Source organism: Cryptomeria japonica, chromosome 4 (genome assembly GCF_030272615.1).
Source record: "Cryptomeria japonica chromosome 4, Sugi_1.0, whole genome shotgun sequence".
NCBI lineage: Eukaryota > Viridiplantae > Streptophyta > Pinopsida > Cupressales > Cupressaceae > Cryptomeria > Cryptomeria japonica.
Window position 1 is genome coordinate 304,256,236 of NC_081408.1, and position 26,298 is coordinate 304,282,533.

A 26,298-nucleotide genomic window follows, 5' to 3' on the forward strand; every position below is an offset into this window, starting at 1 on the left:
TCTGTATATTAATGTCAGCGATTTTCAACGATGGGCATTAATAATCCTCTTATCGAATGCATTCTGAAATTCAATACAGATATGAAGCTAGCATTGTTGCTGCTCTACTAAAGGATCAGGCGTGAGTTTAAAATCTGAATCAAGTAACCTTGCATCTTAATTTCTGAACTATCACAGTTTTCCCGAAAACTGTAACGATTCACAGTTTTCCCGAAAACTGTAATGATTCCTCTATTTTGAATATTGAATGAAAATCAGATATAATCTCTACGAAGGAAGTTTGTGTATTAAAATTGTAACTGGAAAATACATTTGATGCTATAATAAATAGGGCTCCTTATGGAGTGATATTTCTGTTCTATAAATTTTCTGTGTATTCAAAGTGTTGTTTAGAAGTCAGGTTTCTTTCATGTATGGTTTCAAAACAGATGAATCCCAGCTAATTTGATAAATTAAAATCCATTCCATCATTGTCAGGCTAATTAAGACGGAAATTACAATCAGATTCAGCCTTCAGCAGTCTCGGAAAACATAAACTCAATTAATATAAAAAGTACATGTTTCTTTGGCCTGGTGATTTTAAATTTCACCTCTTATCTTCTACAAGATTTACCGTCCGAGAGGATTGTCTTTCTAGGAATGAGCTCGCCGACACCCGAATTTTCAAGTGATGAATCATTTTTCTGTAACAGGTATGTCAAACTTTGGAAAACATCTTCATCACAGGGGATGCTTAGTCCTATTTGGTGGTCAAACGCATACTCTTCCTCAGCTTTCTCCAGCAATGCACGCAAGAGATAAGGATTCAAGAAATCAGTGGGGCTGATAAAGCGACTCCTTTCATTACCAACATACTTTGCACAAATACAAGAGGCATAGACTTCAACAGCATCAGAACTAGTTCCTCCCTCTATCGAATGAAAACCCACATCCTCACTAATCTCCACAGCAGCAGCAAATCCCTGCCCTGGCTGGACCTTAGTCCTGCATAGAGGACAGGTAGAATGGGAAATACACCACATTCCAATGCAGTCCGGAAAGAATCAGTGACTTATGAAAGCAATGGTAGGTGTTACAAAAAGACAAAGCATGTTTTTTTAATTGACAGTCACAAGTGGAAGATGGAGGGTTGGTTTCACGAGCCTCGATCTAACCATTACTGCAGACATCAAATTCATTATTGAAGGGTCAATTTCATACTGAAGGGTTATTGTTTGCACGGAATCTTTCCACCACAGCAAAAGAACGCCTCTCGGCATAATTAACACCTCCTAAATATGCATTTCACGGTTCCTTTTTACAAGGCCTTTCTGCAACAAAGATAGTGAAGCACTACGTATATTTTCATTTCAACTGTTCTTAACGATCTTCACACAAAAATATAGAGATAATACAAGACCGTACTTTCTTTCAAATATCATATGAGACATCCATAACTTCATTACAGAACAGTGTTAATATGGAGAGCCTTTAACAGCGCAGTTGCCATTTGTTTTACAAACACCTGGCCACCAGAGCGCTCTCCATCTGTCCGTTCTTCAATAAGGCTTTGTAGCTCAAGGTGTAAACCATTCTAAACTGTAAGTTGCTTAGGCCGAGGATGATGCTCATAGACAACCTGCAACAAACATAAAATGCAGAATTAAACAAGCATTCTCGTTTTTATCAATAATAAAATGTCATAAATTCTCGATACTAATAAATTCACCTTCAATTGCAGAGTTTCTCAGTTTAATCTTGAATATAAGCCTGTAATTGAAATTGAATAACCTTTCAACCGATTCACTTGAAACAAAGAAACAGATTGATGTAATAAGACGGCACAAAATAGCTTTCTTTCCCATTTTCACAACAATCTAAATTTGGCTATATTTAAATCCTGGAGAAGGATCCATTAAAAACTTTTGGTTAAAATTAGATATGCCAGTTTAGAGATTACAAAAATAGCTGCATATAACATCCCATTCACTCTACAAACTTTCTCGAATACAGTTCAGCCTAGATAACCCTAATGCGCGAGGTAAACATACAACTAACACCCAATTTTACCTTAAAAAACTGCATATCTGTACAAGGACAATGGCAGAAAGTTCTGCATAGGAATTGAAACCCCAAGTCTGGATTTTTGTGCATCAAAACAATCACATATTTTCACCATTCCAAGAAACCACAATTCCTTATCTAGGGCACATTTATAGTGACCAAGATATCAACATCCAAGATACCTTAGGAGGCACTTTTCCATTTCAAATTGTTCTTGCAAAAAATCATCCTCCACACACCCCAATATGTGAGAGAAAAACAGTTCATGGAAAACAATTGAGGACAAGGGTTTTCACTCAGCATGCATTCTGTATTTACATCATTATCAACCAAAAATGTCACCATTTTAAAGTATAAGAAACAAATTTAATCGCCTTTAATCATGTTTTGTTTATCCATCCATCCAACGGTTGCGATTTTTAGTAAAATCCGAGATTTAATTAGAAGTTCTCATGTACACGGATGACTGCCACTGTAGTGTTACGCCTCTCTAAGTAATAATAAACCAATATTATATATCCACATTGACAATGAAAACAATAAAATTTTGTTAATTTACATACCAGACTCTCATCTGTATTCTCAATTTAGCTCTAGTGTATGTTATACAAGTATACATTATATACCATGAATGCCTTATATACTGAGATACTAGGTTCGTGTGTCCAGGTGCTCATTCCAGACCCGGTCCGCCTGGAACCGGGTGCATCCCAGGGGCACCGGGTTCTCTGTGGGTCCACGAAAGGGACGCACCCGGGCCACACCCAGGTGAAACTTGGGAGCCTTGCGGGCAGTCACTCCAAAAGTCACTTAAAAAACATTTAAAACATTTTTTTTTTGGCCTTATTTTTCAGTAAAATGCATTTAAAAAATATTTTTAGGTAAAGATTTTTTTTTAGTAAAATGCATTCAAAAAACATTTTTTCCCCGCTCCTATTCAGGTTTTTTTCCGTTCCAATAGTTACAGGCATGAACATATCTAAATCAAAATCCTATTAAAGTCATATGTAAGTTTATATATATTTTAAAAATTTAAGATATCTTAATCTAACATATGTTAAAGTGTGTCTTCCTACTACGCATATCTAATATAGTTACTGAAGTATTCAAATACATATATTAAAGACGTATATTTAATATATTTATGACTTATATAGTAATAAATTTAAATTAGGATTTTAAATTTATTTATGTTATAATATTTGAAAATTTATTATAATATATAATATATAATATATTTAACTTTATTTATGTTACAATATTTTATATTTTAAATTTATTTGTGTTATAATATTTTTAATTTTATTATAATATATAATATATTCAAATTTAATATAATATTATTTTATTTTTAGATTTATTATTAATATTAAAAAATTAAATTTATGTATGACAAATTTAATCCGAATTTTTTTCCTTGCCCAAATTTTATCTGAATTTTGTTGTTGCTGAATTCGAACTCAAACTTTGTGACAGATTAAATATATTTAGTTTTATAATTTTATACATTTCTTTAAATTTTTCGCGCACACACACACACATGTACACGAGTATATAACTCACACACCGACCCACAAACCAAAAGGGCAAACAAAAATTTGCCCAAACCCATGAACTGTATTTGCGTGCCCGAACCCGAACCGGTAACTTAGCTTATATACGATAAACTAAAATTTCATATACTTTTTAATTTTTCAAATACCTTTTTAATCATCATGCCCTGCCATCCCCTGAAAAAGGGCCTCTTGTCACATATATCATCAACATCCCACACCACGTAAACTTGGTGTAATTCCTTCAAGATACCATGCAAAAGCTACATCATTGACATCTTGAAATACCCCAGAAGTTTTGCTTGGCATTCTACCAGACAATGACACTAATGTTAAGATCCAATGCACATTTCAGAAAGACAACTGAATCACTCTGAAACTCATCATGCCCAGAAATGTATTTGGAACTTCCATCTGGTTTAGAGAATACTGTTGATAGAAGACATAAAAAACCACAATAGGCAAGCACTGGACCGAATTTTTGTAGGTAAGCAGGATATTCCAATACTCTTGTTGATATAGGGGCAAAAGTGCCAACGCATTGAGAATGCAATTAATCCCTTGTCTCGTAAACTATTGGTTCAATATTTATCATATGATTTATGAGACAATATGATAGAATGTGTCGGTATTTCACAATCAATGAACAAGGGCTATAAATCATTTTAGGCATCTCCTAGCATGGATGGGGGGAATACACTCTTTTCCTTTGATACCTCCTAGCCTCCAGCCTCCAAGCTTGTGTTTATGTTTCTTTTTAGTTATAATATTTTTGCTTTTACTTTTCTACATCAAATATATTTTAACACAAACATCTGAATTACCATTCATGTTCCAATAACTGTTCACTCCTTGCACACCCAACACCCCCCCCCCCCCCAAATTACTAACTTTAAAAAAACCGAAAAAATAAATAAATAAAAGCTCATTAATAAATTACACATGTACCAATAGCCAGTCATTTTTTAGCTTTTTTGGACCATAATTGGTGCACTTTTATTGGTACCCATAGCACAAGATTACTTTGACATTTGTGCACACGATTACTGGTACATTCGTGCATAAGTATTGGTGATTTTAAGTGCACAATTATTGAGCGAAACTTTGAAAAGTGTATTTTTTTAGCCTTTGCACACATAACAGACCCCACAGCGTGCATTGTTACTACCCATAAGCCAAAACAACAGCTATAAGCAATTAAGTCGCATGTGGAGACACCCAAACAAAATCGTCAAAATCTGATGTACCATTTAGAATCTGTGGGTACACGAAGTTAGCTATAAGGACTACTAGTACGCTTCCCCTAAAGATCCATCCGAATTTTTGAAGATTTTATAATTAAAAAAACAACATAATGCTGAGTTTCTTCAAGAGCTCTTCTCGAAGTACAGCTAATAATTTGCCATATTGATTGATTATTTTGTTAACTGCAAAAATACAAGTTTCTTTCTTCAAATAAAGAAAAGAAACAACATTTTGTTAATTGCCAAAAAAAAAAAAACACAAGTTTCTTGCTCCAAATGAAGAAAAGAATCAACATGAGATTCCTTACATACCCACTTTCACAAATGGATGCACCAGATCACAATTCAAACACATAACAAAAACATCTGTTCTAAACATACCAATTTTATCTTACAAATTTCACTAAGATCCATCCAAATTTTCAGGATTTTATAATTTAAAAAATAACATAATGGTGAGTTTCTTCAAAAACTCTTCTGCAATTACAGCTAACAGTTTGCCATATTGATTGATTATTTTGTTAAATGGAAAAATACAAGCTTCTTTCTCCAAATAAAGAGAAGGAAAAACTCTTTGCTAAGCAAAAAACAAGTTCCTTTCTCCAAATGAAGAAAAGAATCAACGCAAGATTCATTGCACACCCACTTTCACAAATGGATGAACCAGATCGCAAATCAAATACAAACAAAACAGTATCCGAATTGATGAGCATATTATTGAGAATCACATAAGATCTCGATTACAACTAATAAAATATATTTTTCTGTCAGAGTAACTATGACAATAGCCTCACTGAGAAATCAAATGAAGGAATCAAGTGACTGTTTCCCTGGCTTTGTACATGTATTCATCATCCAGAAAACTTCTAACAGTGGCACTCACCTTAAGAGCACTTAAGCAAAGGAAGTGAAGACCAAATGAAAGAAACACATGACCCCATTTATAAGAAAGCATCATATTAAGATATGGTATCCCACAAATAAATGCTACGAGAAAGAAAATTTTGGAAAAAAACGGGAGTCATGGTCACACTTATATCCATAAAGCCACCATTTGACTTACTCCACAGTTCCATAGATCAGCTTTCAATAGGATGTCTTCATTGCTATTTAGAACAATGGCTTAAACAAAACCCTTCCTCGTGTCTTAAACCCTAAACCTTTCTTGTACTTTAAAGTTTAAACCCTAACCCTTCATACAGATTCCATTTGATTTAAGCCCCTGTGATATCCCTAAAAATTTGACAGAAATTAATCCACATTCCTTAGCCAACACCTCTCATACATCCCCCGTACAATACTAAGGAAACAAAAAAAAATGGATTAAATATCTTTGCCAAATAAGACAAACCACTTGGTCACACTATTGTGACATTTTCACACATCACCCCATTGCAAATAGGGACCCCCATTTTTTTTCTTTCTTGCTTGATTTTTTCTTTTTTTTGCTTAAATTGCATAGCTTTGCGACATTTTTGGGTTTCTTAGTCTCTCAACTCTTGGAGATAGGTGATGTCTTGTCGATTAGGATGAGAGAGCTTTGATCAATAAATGACATGGCTAAGGAACAGTTGTCCATTTCATGAGTTCCTGGTGAAGAACCCAAAGCATTGCAGCTACTACAAGGAGATTCATTTCAACATTAAGATCCACAAGTTCATTATGCCAACATGAAGAAGGTCAAGATGAGAACTATTTCAAGGCATGTAAGGACATAGCAATGAAATGGGGATGAATTTGACAATCTTGAAGTTCCTTCGGAAATCCAAGAATGGCTGTCAATACAAGGAGGTTAAGGAATGGTACAACAAGTAGATGTCATACATCAAGGCCAGGAATTCAAGTTTAAGCAGGGGTAATACAAGGCATTCAAGTTCAACATGAACCAAGGAAGATCAAACAAGGGCATCACATAGTCTACATCAAGCATCATTATGCTTACAGTCATGTACATGAAGATTAATGCCTAGGCATTATAAAGTCAGGAATGAACATTATCAGGATGGTGTATCACAAGGTGGTGAAATTGTGCAAGTGTGATCAAGCAGAGATAGTTTTAGAAGAGTTAAGCAAAGTTAGATACTTGATAATACAAAGATGATACAATTTGGGAATATGATCCATCAACATCAATCAGACAGTTACACCATGTTGAGTATCAAGAGATATGCCTCAATCACATACACTTTGTGATGATGTAGCGAAGGTGGAATCTACTCATCATCGGCCAATCAAATTCTTCCAAAACCAACACATCCAAATACATTGAACCTAATTCATCCAAGAGGAGCGAGTGACACATGGCACTTCATCAAATATTATTCTCTATCTAACCTCACTTCCTATTAGTTAGACTTCAAATCAGGGACATGTGTCCCTTGCGCAAGGTCCCACACTTCGGGGTTGTCTCCATGTTTCACAAGGTTGCCGAGTTGATAGCTCAGCAAGGGTGCGAGCTTTTGTGATAACAGTACCTTTCATGAATAATTGTAACTTTTGAAAGGGACTATCTTATAGAGGGAGGTGTCCCATTTTAAAATGGGACACCAAATATAAAATGGGACACCTCCCTCTATAAGATAGTCCCTTTCAAAAGTTACAATTATTCATGAAAGGTACTGTTATCACAAAAGCTCGCACCCTTGCTGAGCTATCAACTCGGCAACCTTGTGAAACATGGAGACAACCCCGAAGTGTGGGACCTTGCGCAAGGGCGTTGAATCTCCGGAGAAGGTCGGCTTCTTTCTCAATCCAAGTGCAGGTGTTGAACCAACTCAACACTTCAAAACTAACTCCTAAGCCTATCCTAACAATTTGCAAAGGTAAAGAGAGAGAATGCTTGAAATAGAAGGTGATGCACCAAGAAGAGATTGTTCCTCTCCCCATCGAAATGACACAAAGAATTAACTGAAAAACCCAGGAGATGCACAAACTTCAGTTGCATGAGTGACTCCAATGCATGTATGGAGGTTAGAATTCGCTAAGTGTCAAGAGGGGAGAAAGATTCCCACAAGTCACACTCAGAAAACAAGTTAACTCAGCATATATAGAGAGAAAAGCCACAAGACATACACCTATGTTGAAGGTAAGAAACATACACAGCATACATAGGTTGAAAGAAGGCAAGAATGGTGATTCAATTAATCATAAGGCCAATGGCCAACTTATAGTTGCAAAAAATATAGAATTATACAAGAGAAGTGGGAGAGCATAGAATAGCTCAAGCCAACAGGGAGAGAACATTTTACAATGAGGCTTAACAACCTTTATATACTTTTCCAAATAGTTGCATCCAAGTGAGGAACTCCAACCATCCTAGTCGAATTTCCCCAAAAAACCCTACTTTTAGGGGTCAAATCATGTCTAGAAGGGGATGGCTTGAGCCAAAAGTCAAGCCAGCCCATACCTTGTCATTAAAAGCTCTCAAATCTGCATTTATGACCCCCGGAATATTCCCGGACGTCTCAGACGGGCCTGCAAACCTCAATAAATGCGCCTCTGTAGCTCATGAAAAGAAGGTAAACGGGGCATAATAGTCGGTAGAGCATTTAGTGCCTTGAGTGTTGATCATGCCGTCTGAAATGTCGCAAGCCGGAAGTTCGGGGAATAGAAAGCCTACTAAGGAAAGGAACTTCGGAACCTCAAGGTTCCGAAGTTCCGAAGAGAAAAGGCAAAAAGGGAAGGAGCTTCGGAACCTCAAGGTTCCAGAGTTTCGGAGAGAAGAAGGGGAAGCGAGGAAGAGAACTTCGGAACCTCAGGGTTCTAGAGTTCCGAAGAAAATAAGGAAGAAAGGCTAGGAGGGAGGGGAAGGCAAGGGAAGGAAACTTCGAAACCTCGGGGTTCCAAAGTTCCGAGGAAAGGAAGGTAAACAAGGGAAAGAACTTCGGAACCTCGGGGTTCTAGACTTCCGAAGAAAAGAAGGAAGAAAGGCCAGGAGGGAGGGGAAGGCAAGGGAAGGAAACTTTGAAACCTCGAGGTTCCAGAGTTCCGGGGAAAGGAAGGAAAACAAGGGAAAGAACTTCGGAACCTCGGGGTTTTTGAGTTCCGAGAAAAGGAGAAGCTTAAGAGGAGAGGAGAAGAAAAGGAAGGCGGGGAACTTCGGAACCTCAGGGTTCCAGAGTTCTGGAGAGGGAAGATAAAAGGACAAGGAACTTCGGAACCTCGGGGTTCCGGAATTCCGGAGGAGGAGGGAGAAAGGCTAAGGAGAGGAGGGGCTAAGCAAAGAACTTCGTAACCTCGAGGTTCCGAAGTTCCGGAGGAGGAGGGAGAAAGGCTAAGGAGAGGAGGGGCTAAGCAAAGAACTTCGAAACCTCGGGGTTCCGGAGTTTCGGGGGAAGAGAAAAAAAGGGCCTAGGAACTTCCGACAAGGCAAAACTTCAAACCTCGTGATTCCATCGTCTTCTCTTGATCAATTTTGGAGCAACGCTGGTCCGTAGAACATATCTCTAATCGGTTCTTGCTGATGGACCAAGGTGTCATAAAATGACAACAGGTACGATTGAGAGAATTCTATAAAAGCAACAATTATGATTAGTATTAAGGTAGCAATTAATATGAAGGCAGCATTAATAAAGGAGCAATCATTTCATAAGAAGGGACATGTCTCTATGAAAGGAGATCTCTATTCAAATGTATCCCTTCATTTGGATATAGGAATGCAAAGATGGAATAAAATGAGAAGGAAGAAAGCTATCCAAACAAGACCAGATACGGAGTAAACAAAAATATATTATTAAAGCAAACATATGAACACATTATTGAGCATCTGAAAAAGAGCAATGATATAATTTGAAGAGGCCAAAATAATTATTAAAGAAGAGTCATTTCTATTTGGAAGGACATCATCTTTACAAAGGGATGCCTCTCTTCATGGAAGCAAGGAGATATAAGAGGGAGAGATAAAGAACGAAAAATTAGAAAAGAGGATCAGATTGGAAGGATGAAGTCCTGGTCTGGAACATAAGTCAATTCTGATCAAATGATCTGAGGATATATTTAGAAATCAGAAGCTAAAGAAGAGATAAATCTTTACTATCATAAGAAATTGTTTATTCATAAGACCTCGCAATTTTCTCTAATATTGGAACCAGATATGTTACAGCGATCAGATACTAATAATAATCTCTCTTAATTTTTAAAAGGTCCTTCCACTACATCAAAATATTTTCATTATCAGGAAGGAAGGCATTCACGTGTCTTCAGACAGATATACACATTAGTAACTCAGCAACCTGAGCAATCCTATTTATTCTGGTGGTATGATCCATATTAAGAGTGAATATATATTTATGTGTAAAATAATCTTTATATAATCTTAGTAATGTCATCTATGCAGTATTAAGTCTGATTATATATTTCTAAATTTGTATATTTACATAATAAGGTAGAATGATCAGATTCTTTTTAACTCCAGTCAATCAAACATTCTGTTGTGAAGGGGAGAGACGGCACATATAAGGAGGGCACGTAATCAAGGGACCATCTGTGTTAAGCGGGGGTTGATGATGAATGTCTTTCACGGATGTGTTTTCGTACACCTAAACTCCAAAGAATTAAGCAGGAGGTAATGCAACGGTCGCACTTCCATGACCCTAAACCTGTTGGATAGGCTCAAAGACACCTCGTATGATCTCCCACGGGAACTTCACAATAGCAATGAGTTGATTGGATGGAGCTACGAAGGCATTTATTGAATATCATGAGCATGGAAATTCTAGTTGTACATTGTTGAATATTATGTTTATTTTGTGTCACTAATCTGGTTGCAGGCTCAAGATTAAGGGACTAACACAACAATCTCAGTTCCGAACATCATACCCAACCCTACTTAGGGCAATTTAGGGCAATTTAAGTAAGGTTCTCCCACAGGGGACATTACAGCCTCGACACTTTTTCCTTGCAAGCTTGGCAAACAAATAATGCAATTGGTGGAGGCCTTACTAGGCCACAACACTAATTAATTGTTTGTTTAGACATATAGCTTTTGCCCATCTTAATTGAACTCAGATACAACTTTCTTTGTTACTCTTCTATCTATATTGTAATTTGTACTTTTTATTGTTATTTGTATAATCAAATATTACACAACTATGTCTGGCTTGTGAGACTTTGATGGTCTGGCTTTGTTACAGCTTTAGTGTTAGTTCAGCAGTTCAGCCCCTCTTATCTTTTGACTTCTGTTATAAACAGTGGAGAGCAGAGTTAACAAGTTTAGTTCTAAGGTGCACAACAACGTGATGATCTTGAAAAATCAATTGATGTTTGTTCATCACCCATTCAATGGCATCTTTAGGTGTTATTTCTATTATATCCAATTGTCTAATATTAATTAAACATATAAATATAAAAAAGGAAAAAGAAGGGTAAGAGGGGGTTCACCCCGCAGCGTGATGGTAATGTCACGAACCCCGGAATGGGGAGGTTTGTGGTTCGACTCACATGGCTTGTAGGTTGGCATATTTCTCGTGCCCGTGATACGAATGAATGGTGTTGATGCCATAATGTTTACAGCTCGGCAGTGGTTGGCGGACACTATGCCAGGCGGACAGGCTGGATCCCCATGCAAAGGAGCACACGGACACATGCACTGATTGGGAGATTGGCCCATGGCAAGTGCATGTACAGGCTGAGTCGACAGACAGTGGAGTGATAAGGGTTCGTAAGGAGTGATAAGGAGTGACCGTAGATGGAGAGATAAGGAGAGACTATCAGAGTGATAAGGGGTGCCTCGTGGAGGGATAAGGAGTGGTGAAGATAAGGTGACAGCTTCGGTGCAGCAGGAGTGATAAGGGGGAGGTGTTAATACCTTGGAAATAATGTAACCACGGGGATGGGATCCCCCAATGTGATCCCACTGGTTCAAAGCTCCAAACAAAAGCGTAAGACCCAATTACTGATCGAAAAAAAAAGAAGAGTAAGTGAATTAAATGGTACAGAAATCATACTCCACTTGCATTGGGTACAAATCATATAGGAAAACAAACAATAAATTTTGAGCTCCAACAAAGCCTAACCCTTATAAAGGTTTGTTTGCCAAGCCTACAATACAAAAGAGTTAAGATTTAAATCAAATGGCCTTTGTAGGAAGGTTTCAAGTTTAAATTATGAGGAACAGTTAAGGCTTAAGGCATGAAGAAGAGTTTCTATAAAGCCATTGTTTTTAAGTAGTGTTCAAGATCCCCTGTCCAAAGTCAGTTTGTGGAATCATTCAGCTATTCAAACAATTAGCTCCATGATTATACATATGCACAGTGTATCTTTAGGTTTTTTCTTGCAGTTTAATTTTCATTCCATTTTGCATTATTAGTTTACATGGATTCAATATCTTTATGTTTTTGGGGGGGTTTGAACATACATAATGTGTACAAATGATGCCTAATGTTTCTTTCTCTTTGTCACTATTTCCCAGATAAAACAGTATTTTTATATCCTCTTTCTAAAGATTTGAATGCTACACCATTTACAAGAAGAGAAATAAGATTGTAAAGCTTTGTGCTTCTATCCTATGTTACCAGGTTCTGCAAGGGGACCCCCCCCCGGTCCTGAACCCAGTCTGGTTCCCTGTGTGTTCAGACAAGATCCTACTGTAATATCCCTTGGCTAATCTGACCTTATTTCGCTTATCGAACCCCAAGGAATACTATCGAACACTTGGCATACAATGTTTGAAGCCGCTGTAGTGAATTCTTTATTTGTCTTCTTTGGGTTTGTAGGCTGCAAAAGAAGTTATGGAAAGCTTCTAACAATGCAAAGTTGTTATAGAAATGATATGCTAGCTGTTTTAGACCTTACACACACATGAAATGACTGAAAATTAACTTGTACAGCTAGTAGACATTAAGACAAACACTTGTCATGCATCCCAAAGTACACCTACAGCCATTAGGCATTTAAGCAAACAGTTGGCATGAAAGCTAAGTGGCTAATCAATGTTGAATGTCACCTGGAATATCAATCGACCCCAATTTGTAGGTGATGGAGGCGGCTACAGGGGTTTGCAGAATGTAGAAGAAGCAGCAGGGGTTTGCAGAATGTAGAAGAAGCAGCCAAAGACTCCTTATTCAATCTTCATCATAAATCTAAACAAACATCTCCAATTTGGTCTCCACAAAGACCACAAAATTGGCAAGGTACTGTAGCGCAACACTGTAGCAGCAAATAAACCCTTTGTATGATGTTCTCAGTCTACCATATACATATGCCCTCAGCTATGCCAATAAATCTGAAAATAAATCTCCAATCAGCACAATGTCAACTTCTGGATGAAGCCAACCCTACGAGCAACTTCAAATGAATATCTCACACCCTCAGATTGCTGATGCAATGAAGTCTTCACATTCTCCAATGCCGATACTCGGACAAGCTACAAAAACCCCATCTTCTTCTCCAAAGCCAAGAGACAAGTCTTCTCATCAAAAATAACAATGATCAATCCCACTTCTCTTCTTTTCAAAAGCCTTATATATTTCCCATGAAGGTTCGATTTTCTCCAATAAGGCATTAAATCAATTAATGATATTAAATGACATATAATGATATAATATTTTCACTTTGTCATTTTATATTTCACCTTGGTAAAAGAGCCACAATTAATTAATTAAATGGTCCCCTTTAATGATACTTGGACCCTTACTTAAGTTATAATATAAAATTAATAATATAAGCTCAAAACATTAATGTTTATTTAAACTAAATAAACATTAACATCTCCATTAATACTCAACATTTTTGAATGTCGTCTAAACTGGGAGCTGACATGATGAAGCTCCATATGACCATACCCCTTTACTAAAAATAGAAGGGGTCCATCTCTAACATCTCAAACTTACTACAAATAGTAAGTATAGCAAATGAAGTCCAAATGATACCAAACGAAAGCCAGATCAAAACACACTGAACTCTGGAGACGATACAAGCCTCAGGAGACCCTCTATCCATACACATTAGCCTACGACGGTCACAATGATAGGCTAATCACCCAAAAACCATGTCTGCTAAAATGGGGACATTACAGTCCGCCCCTCCTAAAATTGCTTGTCCCCAAGCAATATCGACTGCAAATAAACTCCTCCACCTGGATCCCAAATGAAGACTTGTGTAATGTCCTTGGTATTACCAACCAACTCCTGTAATGCCCACACCAAGGGCACAACTAACAAGACCTACCAAACTAAATCAACCCCAACAACAGGTGTCACAAGAACATGAACATCAAGTGGAAGCAACTCTAAAAACTGACAATGTTTGCTTCCCAAAACTGCGCAAGATAAGTTGCCAACCACATCATCTAACACGTGCAACTGAACTATGCATCTGAGACAAATCATGTACATGAGAACCTGAAATGAGACTACCAACGATGCACACCATGTACATGCAATGAAACCTACCAGGGAACACCAACCGAAACTCGGATGCACACAAAGGATCCCTCAACATACTCGCTAGTGTCCCACATAGTATACCTGGATTCCAAATCCAGGGTAGAAATCTGCCATGTAAACCTCCCTCAGACTTCTGCTGCTCAACACTGATCGCCACTTCACCATGCAAGATGTGGTGAAGCCAACCCATGGGACCTATCCAAACTGCAACACTAACTCTGTCATCACCTGGATCCCAGTGCAATCTATACACACATCCATCTGTACTGTGAAGATAGGAGTACCTAGAAACATCTGCTACGCAACATCTCTCCACAACCTCTGCTAAACCCTCAGGGATGTGATATCCAACTAAACCATCATGCCCATTGTCACCATAGTCTCTCTGAAGCCATGTGTCCAAAGATAGCCTCTGTTTCATAGGAGTAACAATCTCCACCGGATACACATCAGCATGATGGGAAACTGAACACTGCTCGAGCAAGTAGCCACCGACAATCAACTAAGTCGGGTACTTGCAACTACTAGTTCCATCTACTGAAAATGGTAACTCTCCATCCCATAATGGATGGTATAATCCTAAAGCCAATCCACACCAATGCATCATCAAGTCCTCCACGGGTGGATCAAAAGAAAAGTGATGAGCACTCCTCACTGTGTAGTTGCGATAAGCTCCAACCTCGGTCAAGGGCTCATCTCTAACAATACTGGAATCATGAGATGGCTCCAATCTCAGACCCCAAACAATTGATTGGGTAGGGGCTCTGGTAACCCTCTCTGCAAAACCAATCACAAAATCTCTATTAGGAAGCATTTTAGTCAGAGTATCGATAATTACTCCCACACCATGCCTGATGGCGAGAGAACCTCGGATGAGTATCCTTGGTGGCTCCAAACGGACCCTCTCGAAACTCAGGACTCTCAAGAAGGTACTCAATAAATGAATTTGTCCAATAAAAACAATATAAGGCTGAGACAACCTTATCCTCTAAGACTTGCAACTGATCACTCTGACTCTGAGAAACAACAAGCTAGCATCCAAAATCAGCTGCATGGGATGAAGTAACGGATTTGCTTCCAGGAGAGGGAAACAAATCTACATGAGAGCCATACTCCCAACCAGATGACACTATGTGAGTTCCATGTGAAGTGGATGGAGTAATGTTGCGTACTAACACAACTCTCTGGAGAGTCCACCACTGCCACACAAGAGCTATCAACAATCTAACCTGTATCATCTGTCATAGCACTAACCTCAGGAGAACCTGATGCAACAAGTGGTTCTCTGCTGCTCTCAACCCAAATACTCATCCCAGCTAAGTCACTTGTACCTGCATCAATGACGGATGTAACCACATCCTCCACACACCCATCATTACAACCCGTGGGTGTAAACTCATCACCAAGTGATTCTACAGGAAACTCAACTGTATCCACAGATGGTGAAGACTGTGCTAAACTCAACGCCATGGTAAGTTCCTCAACCTGTGACTGTGACTCACGAAGGGCTGACTAAGTGCTCTCCAACGAGTCCATAGTCACCTCAAGCTCATGGGTGAGCTCATCAACCTCCTCCTCCTTTCCCTTCAGTGCATCGTAGCAAGTGCAATCCCACTTAAGAAGATAATCCCTATCAGCAAGTAACTACAAGTAATTCTGTTTCATTATCCCAATAGCTGCTCGGAGCGCATGGATCTCTGCTATGGAAAGGCTACTATCACCATGCTCATATGTCTCAGGAGTACTCCAACCAAAGGTCGCCAACATTTGTCGAGCAACATCAAAATACTCCAAAGCTGTAGCAATCATATCATCATCAACCTTCAACTGCCCAGCCAGATGATGATACCCCTATGACTCATTCTTTCCACCCAAATCTGCACTATGGTATGAAATCGAATCAACATCACTCACCTCGTGATCAACAGCATCATGTGTGCAATCAATTGTGCACACATCAATATCTAAGGTATTGCTACTGTGTACCTCATAGAATGGCTCAACTAGCAAGGTAGAAGTTGTTGTTATGACAATATCTTCACACACTTCCACTTCCAATGCAACTACATGGCCATCCAACTCATGATTCTAGGATCCTATGCCAAAGCATGAATCTTCAAACTTGTTTTATAAGGTCTGATCTGAAAAATCAGACTCTAAATGACATGAATCCACATCACACATTACCCCATTAGTACCCAAATCTCGAGTACCTTCATGCGGCAACTTAATAGAAGCATCTTGCACATGTGTAGTCACTACTCTCTCATGCTGATGCAAAATTTCATCACTGCTGTCATGTAGATCAGAACTCTTATGAGCCAAAATTCCCATGCAATCCTCATTCTTGACACTTGTATCACGAGTGCCAATACTCAAGGTCACTCCCACAGCACTTTTTGAACTTTCCATGATTTTCAAATCATCATTACGCTCAAGTGCAGGTTGCTGTCATGAAAATCAGACTTGTTATCATGACTGACAACAACTTCTTGAGTGCCAATAATCACCACATTCTCTTCAAGTTTCACCTTTTTATCCTTAAAAATAGATGTCATGTACTGAGCAATTCTATCAAGTTTTGCAGGGTGTGAAATCAATTCATCCAGCTTCTTTTGGTTTTGTTTGAACTTTTCCAATGAGGAATACACTTGCTTCATATTCTGGTCCCACTAATTCTAGGTACTTGAAGTAACCATGATTAACTAACTGAATCAATCTACCCAACAAGTTGGCAAGAAACCCCTTTGTACCACTGTAATATACCTTGGCTAATCTAACCTTGTTTCGCTTATTGAACCCCAAGGAATATTGTCAAACACTTGGCATACAATGTTTGAAGACGCTGTAGTGAATTCTTTATTTGTCTTCTTTGGGTTTGTAGGCTGCAAATGAAGTTATGGAAAGCTTCTAACAATGCAAAGTTGTTATAGAAATGATATGCTAGCTGTTTTAGACCTTACACACACATGAAATGACTGAAAATTAACTTGTACAGCTAGTAGACATTAAGACAAACACTTGTCATGCTTCCCAAAGTACACCTACAGCCATTAGGCATTTAAGCAAACAGTTGGCATGAAAGCTAAGTGGCTGATCAATGTTGAATGTCACCTGGAATATCAATTGACCCCAATCTGTAGGTGATGGAGGCGGCTGCCGGGGTTTGCAGAATGTAGAAGAAGCAGCCGAAGACTCCTTATTCAATCTTCATCATAAATCTGAACAAACATCTCCAATTTGGTCTCCACAAAGACCACAAAATTGGCAAGGTACTGTAGCGCAACACTGTAGCAGCAAATAAACCCTATGTATGATGTTCTCAGTCTGCCATATACATATGCCCTCAGCTATGCCAATAAATCTCCAATCAGCACAATGTCAACTTCTGGATGAAGCCAACCCTACGAGCAACTTCAGATGAATATCTCACACCCTCAGATTGCTGATGCAATGAAGTCTTCACGTTCTCCAATGCCGATACTCTGGACAAGCTGCAGAAACCCCGGCTTCTTCTCCAACGCCAAGAGACAAGTCTTCTCATCAAAAATAACAATGATCAATCCCCCTTCTCTTCTTTTCAAAAGCCTTATATATATTTCCCATGAAGGTTCGATATTCTCCAATAAGGCATTAAATCAATTAATGATATTAAATGACATTTAATGATATAATATTTTCACTTTGTCATTTAATATTTCACCTTGGTAAAAGAGCCACAATTAATTAATTAAATGGTCCCCTTTAATGATACTTGGACCCTTACTTAAGTTGTAATATAAAATTAATAATATAAACTCAAAACATTAATGTTTATTTAAACTAAATAAACATTAATATCTCCATTAATACTCAACATTTTTGAACGTCGTCTGAACTGGGAGCTGACATGATGAAGCTGCATATGACCATACCCCTTTACTAAAAATAGAAGGGGTCCATCTCAAACTTACTATAAATAGTAAGTATAGCAAATGAAGTCCAAATGATACCAAATGAAAGCCAGATCGAAACACACTGTACTCTGTGTTGATTGTAATTAGGGAATGGCGGATTCCAATTGTCTTGGGCAACATTGGAATCCGCCCAAAGGGTTGGCCCCTTTCTCCAACGTGTAGGGTTGGGCCCTAAACCCCACGACACCACTTAAACTTGCTCACACCACACTCAACGTGCTCCCCCAAAATAGGGCCGACCCTATCAAGGCTAAAAAGGAAAGGTAATAAATAAATAAATTATAAAGCAAGCCGACATGACTAAAGTCATTGCTCATCATATAAATAAAGAACAACTTCACATTATCATTCACCAATTCATCATTCCATGCGAATTATACCTCTGCCTAAAATGTGAAGTTTGAAGAAATAATATTGGTGATTTGTATCTATCATAAAAGGGCACTAATATCAAGAGCAAATACCATTGCAAGGAGGGCGAACTATTCCAGATTCAAACAGCTAGGGTTGCAGTCCAGTTTCAAGCAAAGGGGCAGACTTAAGATACAATAAGGTGCTGACCTAGGGTGTGGATCTGATTGCTGATTACTGTGTTAAATGGGGCAGGCTTGAGACTTACAAAAGTGCAGACTTGTTGAAGACCTTATCAGCCCTATGTGCAATCATCTTCAAGTACTAAAGATAAGTGTTGTAATCTTCATATGAATATAATCCATAATCAGATCTGAGGATCTTTTCTGGCTAGGTTTTTCCTCCTAGGAGGTTTTCCAAGGGTAACCGTGTCTTGTTCTTATTTTGTTCATTTCTATGTGATGCCTAAACCTAGAAAACTCTAAATCTTGCATCTAATCAATTTAGTTAGAAACTAAAATCTGTTTTCTGAGTTTATATTAATCTGAAAGAAACTAAAATCTGTTTTCTGAGTTTATATTAATCTGAAAGTGCTAAAAGTTAACACTTTGGAGACGATACAAGCCTCGAGAAACCCTCTATCCATGCTCATTAGCCTACGAGGGTCAGAATGATAGGCTAATCACCCAAAAACCATGTCTGCTAAAATGGGGACATTACACCTGCACACAGCCTGTGGGTTCGGCCCTGCAAACCAAGGAAGACCCTAGACAGAATTTTGGAGACTTTCAAGGAACCTGGCAGAAATTTGGCACTGAAGTCAAATTTTTTAACTTTTTTAAAGTGCTTTTTTTTTTTTGCCAAAAAGATCTGAAATGTTAAATTCAGTTGATGCTATGAATCGTACAACACCCCCTCAGGGCATTCATGCTTCAAGGTACGCCTCCTAAAGTCTCCAACATGCAGAAAATAGTGAGTTACAAGTCTATAATTAGTTTTTGAACATACCCAGCATTGAATAGACCCCTCCAAATGCAGTAATGGACAGCTATAGACCAATGAAGGATAGGGAACACTTTGTGTCAGGTAGGAAAGCAAGCTCACCCAGCTAATTTCCAAATTCATCAACAACACTCTAGAAAGCCTCAACCTGTACCAGCACCTCGAATATTAGCTCCAACTCATACCAAGACTCATTGAAGGATTGAAAACATTAAGTTTGCTGCACTAAACAACCACCTACAGGTCTGCTTGTGATTTGCTGCTGAAACAACATGCCTGGAACTGTATGGCCCATCAAAAAATGTTTTTTTCTCGAGGTTTTCCATGCAAAACCCATCAATGCTCCACCTCCAGGTCAAGGCTCCACAAGATGAAGTGAATAACATCCCCAAGAAGCAACAACTAGGCTATCATGTTCACACATCAGCACCCATCAGTTTGGTATATACATCATGACAATAGAGTTTTGACTATTAATATGGCGGTGTATTTTGCTATGTTATTTGACTATTAGCATAGCGGTGTACTTTGAACTTAACTACTGTTGCATATATGTATATATTTTTTATTTTTGTATGTTTTAACAATCCCAAAGCAAAAAAAAAAAAATTGGCCATACCCGCAAACCCGAATCTTGAACCCAAACCCAAGCCCAAGCCCAACCTAGAATTGACGACTTAGCTTCTATCTAATTGTTTGAATGCCACAGCAATCTCCACAAGCAAAAAGATATTAATATTTATTTATAAATGCCATGGTTTGAATGTTATACCATTCACCACAAACAATACAAACCTTTGTTTTTCAGCAATTTTGTTACATGTTTCTACGATTGAACATATTTGTAAATGGAATTCCATCCACTTCCACACGTTAAAAAATGGAAAGCAAATCAACTTCTCAAATATTAAGAATATTCATCACAAATTAATTCACGTAACAGGTCAAGATTCAAAGGCTGCAATAAGCACTTCTAAGCTTCAACCACCAATAAACTAGTGTAGATACAACCTAAGGATAATGCATGTATTTCAAACATGCCACTTGAAATGTGAAAGATTACCTATCTATTTACAATCTAGAAATATTACGAAGTATTTTAAAATATTTTAAACTCTACATTGAATAACTAAAGAGTGAAAATTGTCCATAAATAGAAAATTCTATACTATTAAAGTGGGTAAGAGAAGTTTGTCTATTTTAGTGGTCAACAACATTTCTACAAAATGAAGAAGACCAAGAAGAGGGACGACACTACAAGAATCAAGTTCGATTCTCTGCATTTTGCCTTTGGCACAAGACCATAGCCAATAATGTCCTATCAAGCACCATACAGCCATGATGACCTATCATCATGTTGGCGTCTCATAAGGCTACAAGGATCTCCTCTCCAAACTCAAATAGCAAGCTCTACAACCTCTTGATCATTCTCGGTACTTATACCTAGAAAAACGATATTTGAAGACAAGTTGATGCTTGTGGTACATTTGGAGATTTGCCTCAATCAAATCCCTAAGCTAAATCAACAGGTTGTATAGAGATTACTTTGAAAATGTGAACCTAGGTGCAGAAGTACAGGTATTGCAATAATAGTGGAGGTCTAGCTCATGGAGGTGCATGATGTGTAAGATTGTTGCTTCTATTTGTGTTAATGTTGCCTATGTACTCTCTTGGATATCCTAGCGCTCATAAGTGATCCCTTTTTATTTCCATTTACCCCCTATTTAATAAGTCAATTTTGACCATTTTTTATAGTTAGGGAAGTGGAATAGGGATTGAATACAATAGAAAGGAAAAAATATGGGTAGGAAATGCACATTTGAACGCTACAATTCTCAATCCTATGAGAAGTACACGAGCATGGTGTGTTGGTATTCAAAATTACACAAAGGTAGAGAATGAAAAGGGGAAGATATTCAAATGTGAAAAGGACTTTGTTCTAAACGAGTACAAATTTATAGACAATTAGCACATCAAATGGTGGCCAATGACATGCTTACCTTGGAACATGGTACACAATAAATTAAAGTTCAAATAAAATTTACAATATGGGCAAGGAAATTAATGAAAATGCTCTAACATAGTTTTAAATCTTGCTTGATAATTTAAGTTGAAATCAAGTATGTACAACAGAGTAGGGAACTAGAGAACTTGATAAAAGAATTTAATAGTTTATTTAATTAAATTTTTTATCTTCTATAATTTTTTTGAGATTTTGGCAATTACCTTATTTTGGGCAAGATTTGATCATTGTAATCTCAAGATGACTTTAATGAATTCATTGTACTACAAATATAATCAAGAACAAGGGAAACCTCTTGGCATACAAACATCTCAAGAATTTGTTAGCAAAGGGAGGAATTGTACATATATTTCATCACTATGGGCTTCTTGCTCTCTAACTTCTCTCCCTCATCCGACAACTATAAATGTACTTTTCACCGCTTTGAGCTTTTAACCCTCTAACCTCTTCCTATTGGCAAGCGCTCTAGAAACTTTTAGTGCCTTGAAAGTCATCCTCACCTCACAACTCTTGTCAAATAAGGATTAAACCAATAACAATACACTCATATATAGCAAAGGAGAAAGTTTTAGAAGCACTGTTAATTGGGTTTTTTAAGATTTTGAACTCAATGAATAGTGATCACACTAATGACATCTTAAAAAATACAAGGAACAACCTTGCAAGTAGTTATACGCTCAATCCATCACAAAAAAGCATAAATGAATATAAAAAAAGAAACATATGGACCAATAGAAAATTGACATTTTCAGAATCCAAACTCTGCAACATAAAAGCACAAAGCCATACATAGGCTTTAAACTTGAAAAATCTCCAAACAGAAATACATGCAACCAAATAAACAAATGCAGCATAAACATTAAACACAATCATATACATTAGCACTGCTGGGGTTCAACCCCATTAACATAAAAGCACAATGCCATGAACTTCACATTGATTCTATTTTCTATCACAGCAACATTCAAACTTACTATGTCATACCAACTGTCCATAACTATCATACAAATTAACACTGCTGGTATTCAACCCCATTAATACAGAAGCACAATGCCATGAACTTCGCATTGATTCTATTTTCTAGCACAGCAACACACTCAAACTTACTATGTCATAAGAACTGTACATAACAAATTTCACTAAGTTCCATCAAACTTTTCAAGAATTTATTAAAAAGCACTCATATGCAGTTGCAAATAAGAATTTGTCATAAAAATCAACTAATTTGTCAACTGCCGAAAGGATTTTTTCTTTCCCCAAAACAAGGAAGCACACAAGACTCCTTGCACACATTTTTCCATAAACGCATCAATTCAGAAAAAAAAAAAAAAAGTGAAATACAAATGAATCAGTGCATACCCACTTTGGCAAACATCAAAAATCCAAAATCAAATTGGCAAACACATTTTCAAAAATTACACGACATTGTCAATAAAAACTGAATGCCAAAATAGAGTTATCTGTCAGAGTAACTATGACAACAGCCTCATTGAGAAACCAAATGAAGAAATCAAATGACTACTTCCCTGGCCTTGTACATGTATTCATCATCCAGAATAGTTTTAATTGTGGCATTCAACTTGAAAAACAATTATGCAAAGGAAATAGTGACCAAAAGAAAGAAACACTTGTCCCCCTTTACTAGCATTATATAATCTGAAAACCCTAACAAATCATAACCGTGTTGAATCCTTGTAAACTAAAGCAAACCGTACTGAAAATTGAAACACAAGAAAATACATAGGATTTGATAGCTCATTTTTAAAAGCATAAAGCCAATCATTTGAATTGCTGAATAATTGCACTTGCTGGCTTGGACAAGGTATTTTCAATACTATTTAACACATTGGCTTAAGAAAAACCATCCCTTGTGCCTTAAATCTTAGCCTTTCTACGTTATTTAAACCCTAACCCTTCCTAGGAACTTCATTTGGTTCAAACCCTAACCCTTGTTTTTGTAAGATCGACAAACAAACCTTGCTAAAGTTAAGCTTTGCTGGTCTACAGAATTTGTTGTTCCCTTTATCATCATATGTATAATAAACACCATAACTACCGGATATGCTAGAAACAACACATAAAAGTGCTAATGAAAGGTTGACAAACACAAATATATATATATAGCTTTTCAATGCAATTACAATAACACACGATCTGAAAAACAATGTCATCGTATTTGAAAAACAATGTCATCGTAAGTACCAAAACGGCCACATTACTTTAAAAACCCCATATCAAGTGATAGCAACCAAATCATATGCAAAATGGACATGTATTGAATTTTTTCCTCAAGGCTCAACTTAGAGAACAGAACTGCTTGTGAAATCATATACAAAACCCTAGTATCATTTCAGAAGCCATCTCAAGTTCAGCTTATATTCCCAAATGGCTAACTTTAGAAAAGTGGTTGTATGGTTCTTTAATGATGTTTTATGCCTGGCAGTTTTGCTTGAGTGAGATAGGACGCAAAGATAACCCCAATGCCCACAAGAAGGGAAAGCAGAAAGGTATTACCTTCTGTGTGCCATTCCTAAGGCTCATTAAGCACTGCTTGAAACGCTTATCGGCATTATTAGCATAGAACCACGACCTCCTCAGAGGAACCGGACAAAAAACTGTCCGCTTCCGCCAACTCAATGAGTTCGAAATCCGCGTTCAGCCGTGCTCCGAGAATCACCAGTCTGGCATCCTGCAGAAGTTCTAAGGACTGCTTCACACATATCTTCGCAACACCAGAAATTAGATAATTCTATTTTAGTTTGTGTTAAAGTGACCGCCATGGTTGCTGCTCCCGTCTTGCCCTGGGCTACGGCAAAACGCATCAAATTAAAAACGGGGTGACAGGATCATACAGAAAGACACACTAAAACCCTACCCTAATTTCTTTTAACACGTGAAGGGCAAGTGCAAGGTTTTCAATGCATAGGCATTGGATAAAATTACATCACTTGAACCATTTCACCACAAGGTAGTTGGCTATAGCATAAATACGGTCATTGCATTTTGGTGCGCAATGGGTGCGTTAAAAAGGTCTGGAAGGTCAATTAGGAAAAATGTTGATCTATTTTTTTCATACATTTGTATACTAGCAGTTGTATGTTTTTTCTCATGCAACGGTGAGTCGATAAGTTTATTTTCCAAACTCAATGCAAATTAGTAATATCTTTTTTGGGTAAGGTGTTTTTGAAAGTTGAGATGCCAACATTTGATATGAACACAGAATTCAATAATTTTGATAAAAAGATTTTTGTTTGCACACTTTTTTAATGATACTGGATTCAAATCCATCAAATGAAAAACCATAATTTAATTTGGTAAATCCATCTAAAGATGATGATAGCAGTTGAATAACCAAGTAATTTTTATTATTGCAGAAATAAAATAAGAATTAAAATTAAATCAAATCATAAAAGGTTAAGAAAGCTTAAAAGAAGAAGCAGGACGTATTGGAAAGGTTGCAATGAGAATGACCAAGATGTCATAACAGATTCGTGTATAAAAGGCAACTATACATTCATAGATACACAAACACAATTCCATAATGGAATTTTTAACTCTTTTTTAAATGGTTGGGCTCACTACCCTAATAGGATGTTCAGCTCCTTGTTCCTCAATTGTTTGTGAAAGCCATAATGGCTAGGCACATCAAGGAAGCTTAAACAAATTATTATTGCTCCAAGTAAAAGATGAATACACACTTTCCAAACAATTTGGGTGTGTTGGTGACAACATTATCTTTGGACAACTGCTCACTATACAAAATTTAGTTTGTTCTAATCCTCAATCTATAAGTTTAAAGTCTGCTGGCAATATTAGATCTTACTAAGCATGTAAATATTGTCTTGTAAGATTTCTATAAACATGGTGAATAAAGAAGTTTGATCTAGAATGATTCACTCGTCTTTTATCTTGAAATTGTGAAAAAAAAATACACAGTGTATAGAGATTTTGTTTGAAAACTCCATAAAATATTGTTCATATGGAATAGATTTATGATATAAAAGAAAGATTATTGTAATGACAAGTAAGACTACATGCATATGGATTCAAAATTCTCTTTATGTCACATAACTTAAAATTTATTTATTCTTTGACAATATTAAAAAAACAACAAAAAAATGTCAATAATTTGATCTATTGTTTCTTTCCAATGTAAGGGATCTCCCATATCAAAAAGTTTGTGATGATGAAGTAGTTAATGGTTTTAAAGCAACACATTAATAGCTAATAGAGAAGCATCGCATGGTTTTATGTGTCAGTTTTTTACACATTGTGGTTATTCGTTGAATCATTAAACTATCAATATGAAATAGTACAACAAGATATTAGTTTATTTAGATGATCATTCCAGTACAACAAACGGTGACCATGCGTGGTCTGATGCATGCTAAAAGTATAATTAATTCCACATAAAAAGTGTAACTTAATAAAAATTTGAAATTAAATTGTAATTTCAGCTCATAATGTTGGAAATCGAAACACTTAAACAAATTGTATAACTGGGGCATCAGTATTTTTTAAAGCGGGCACAACACAATGGCCAAACATTAAACATAATTATATTAAATTGTACAAGATCGTGACTTGGAAAATGACTAGACAATAGCATAGCTACACTTCAAGAAGATCTACACATTTGTCTGCTATAAAATGTCACATACCCTTACCATTTTTGCATTAGGCTTGCTTTTAGTGCTACTATTATTTGTTATACTTGATTTCTCTTTTGCTTACTTCTTTGTA

At 37.1% G+C, this 26,298-nt stretch overlaps 1 long non-coding RNA gene across 1 annotated transcript; it reads right to left on the minus strand.

Annotated features, from left to right (window-relative positions):
* Positions 1-414: 414 nt before the first annotated feature.
* On the minus strand, positions 415-24,532 carry LOC131052137 (uncharacterized). The gene is made up of 2 exons (XR_009107287.2): positions 24,070-24,532; positions 415-1,618 (listed from the first exon to the last, which is right to left on the minus strand). It is a non-coding gene; the product is annotated as an uncharacterized LOC131052137 (long non-coding RNA).
* Positions 24,533-26,298: the final 1,766 nt, after the last annotated feature.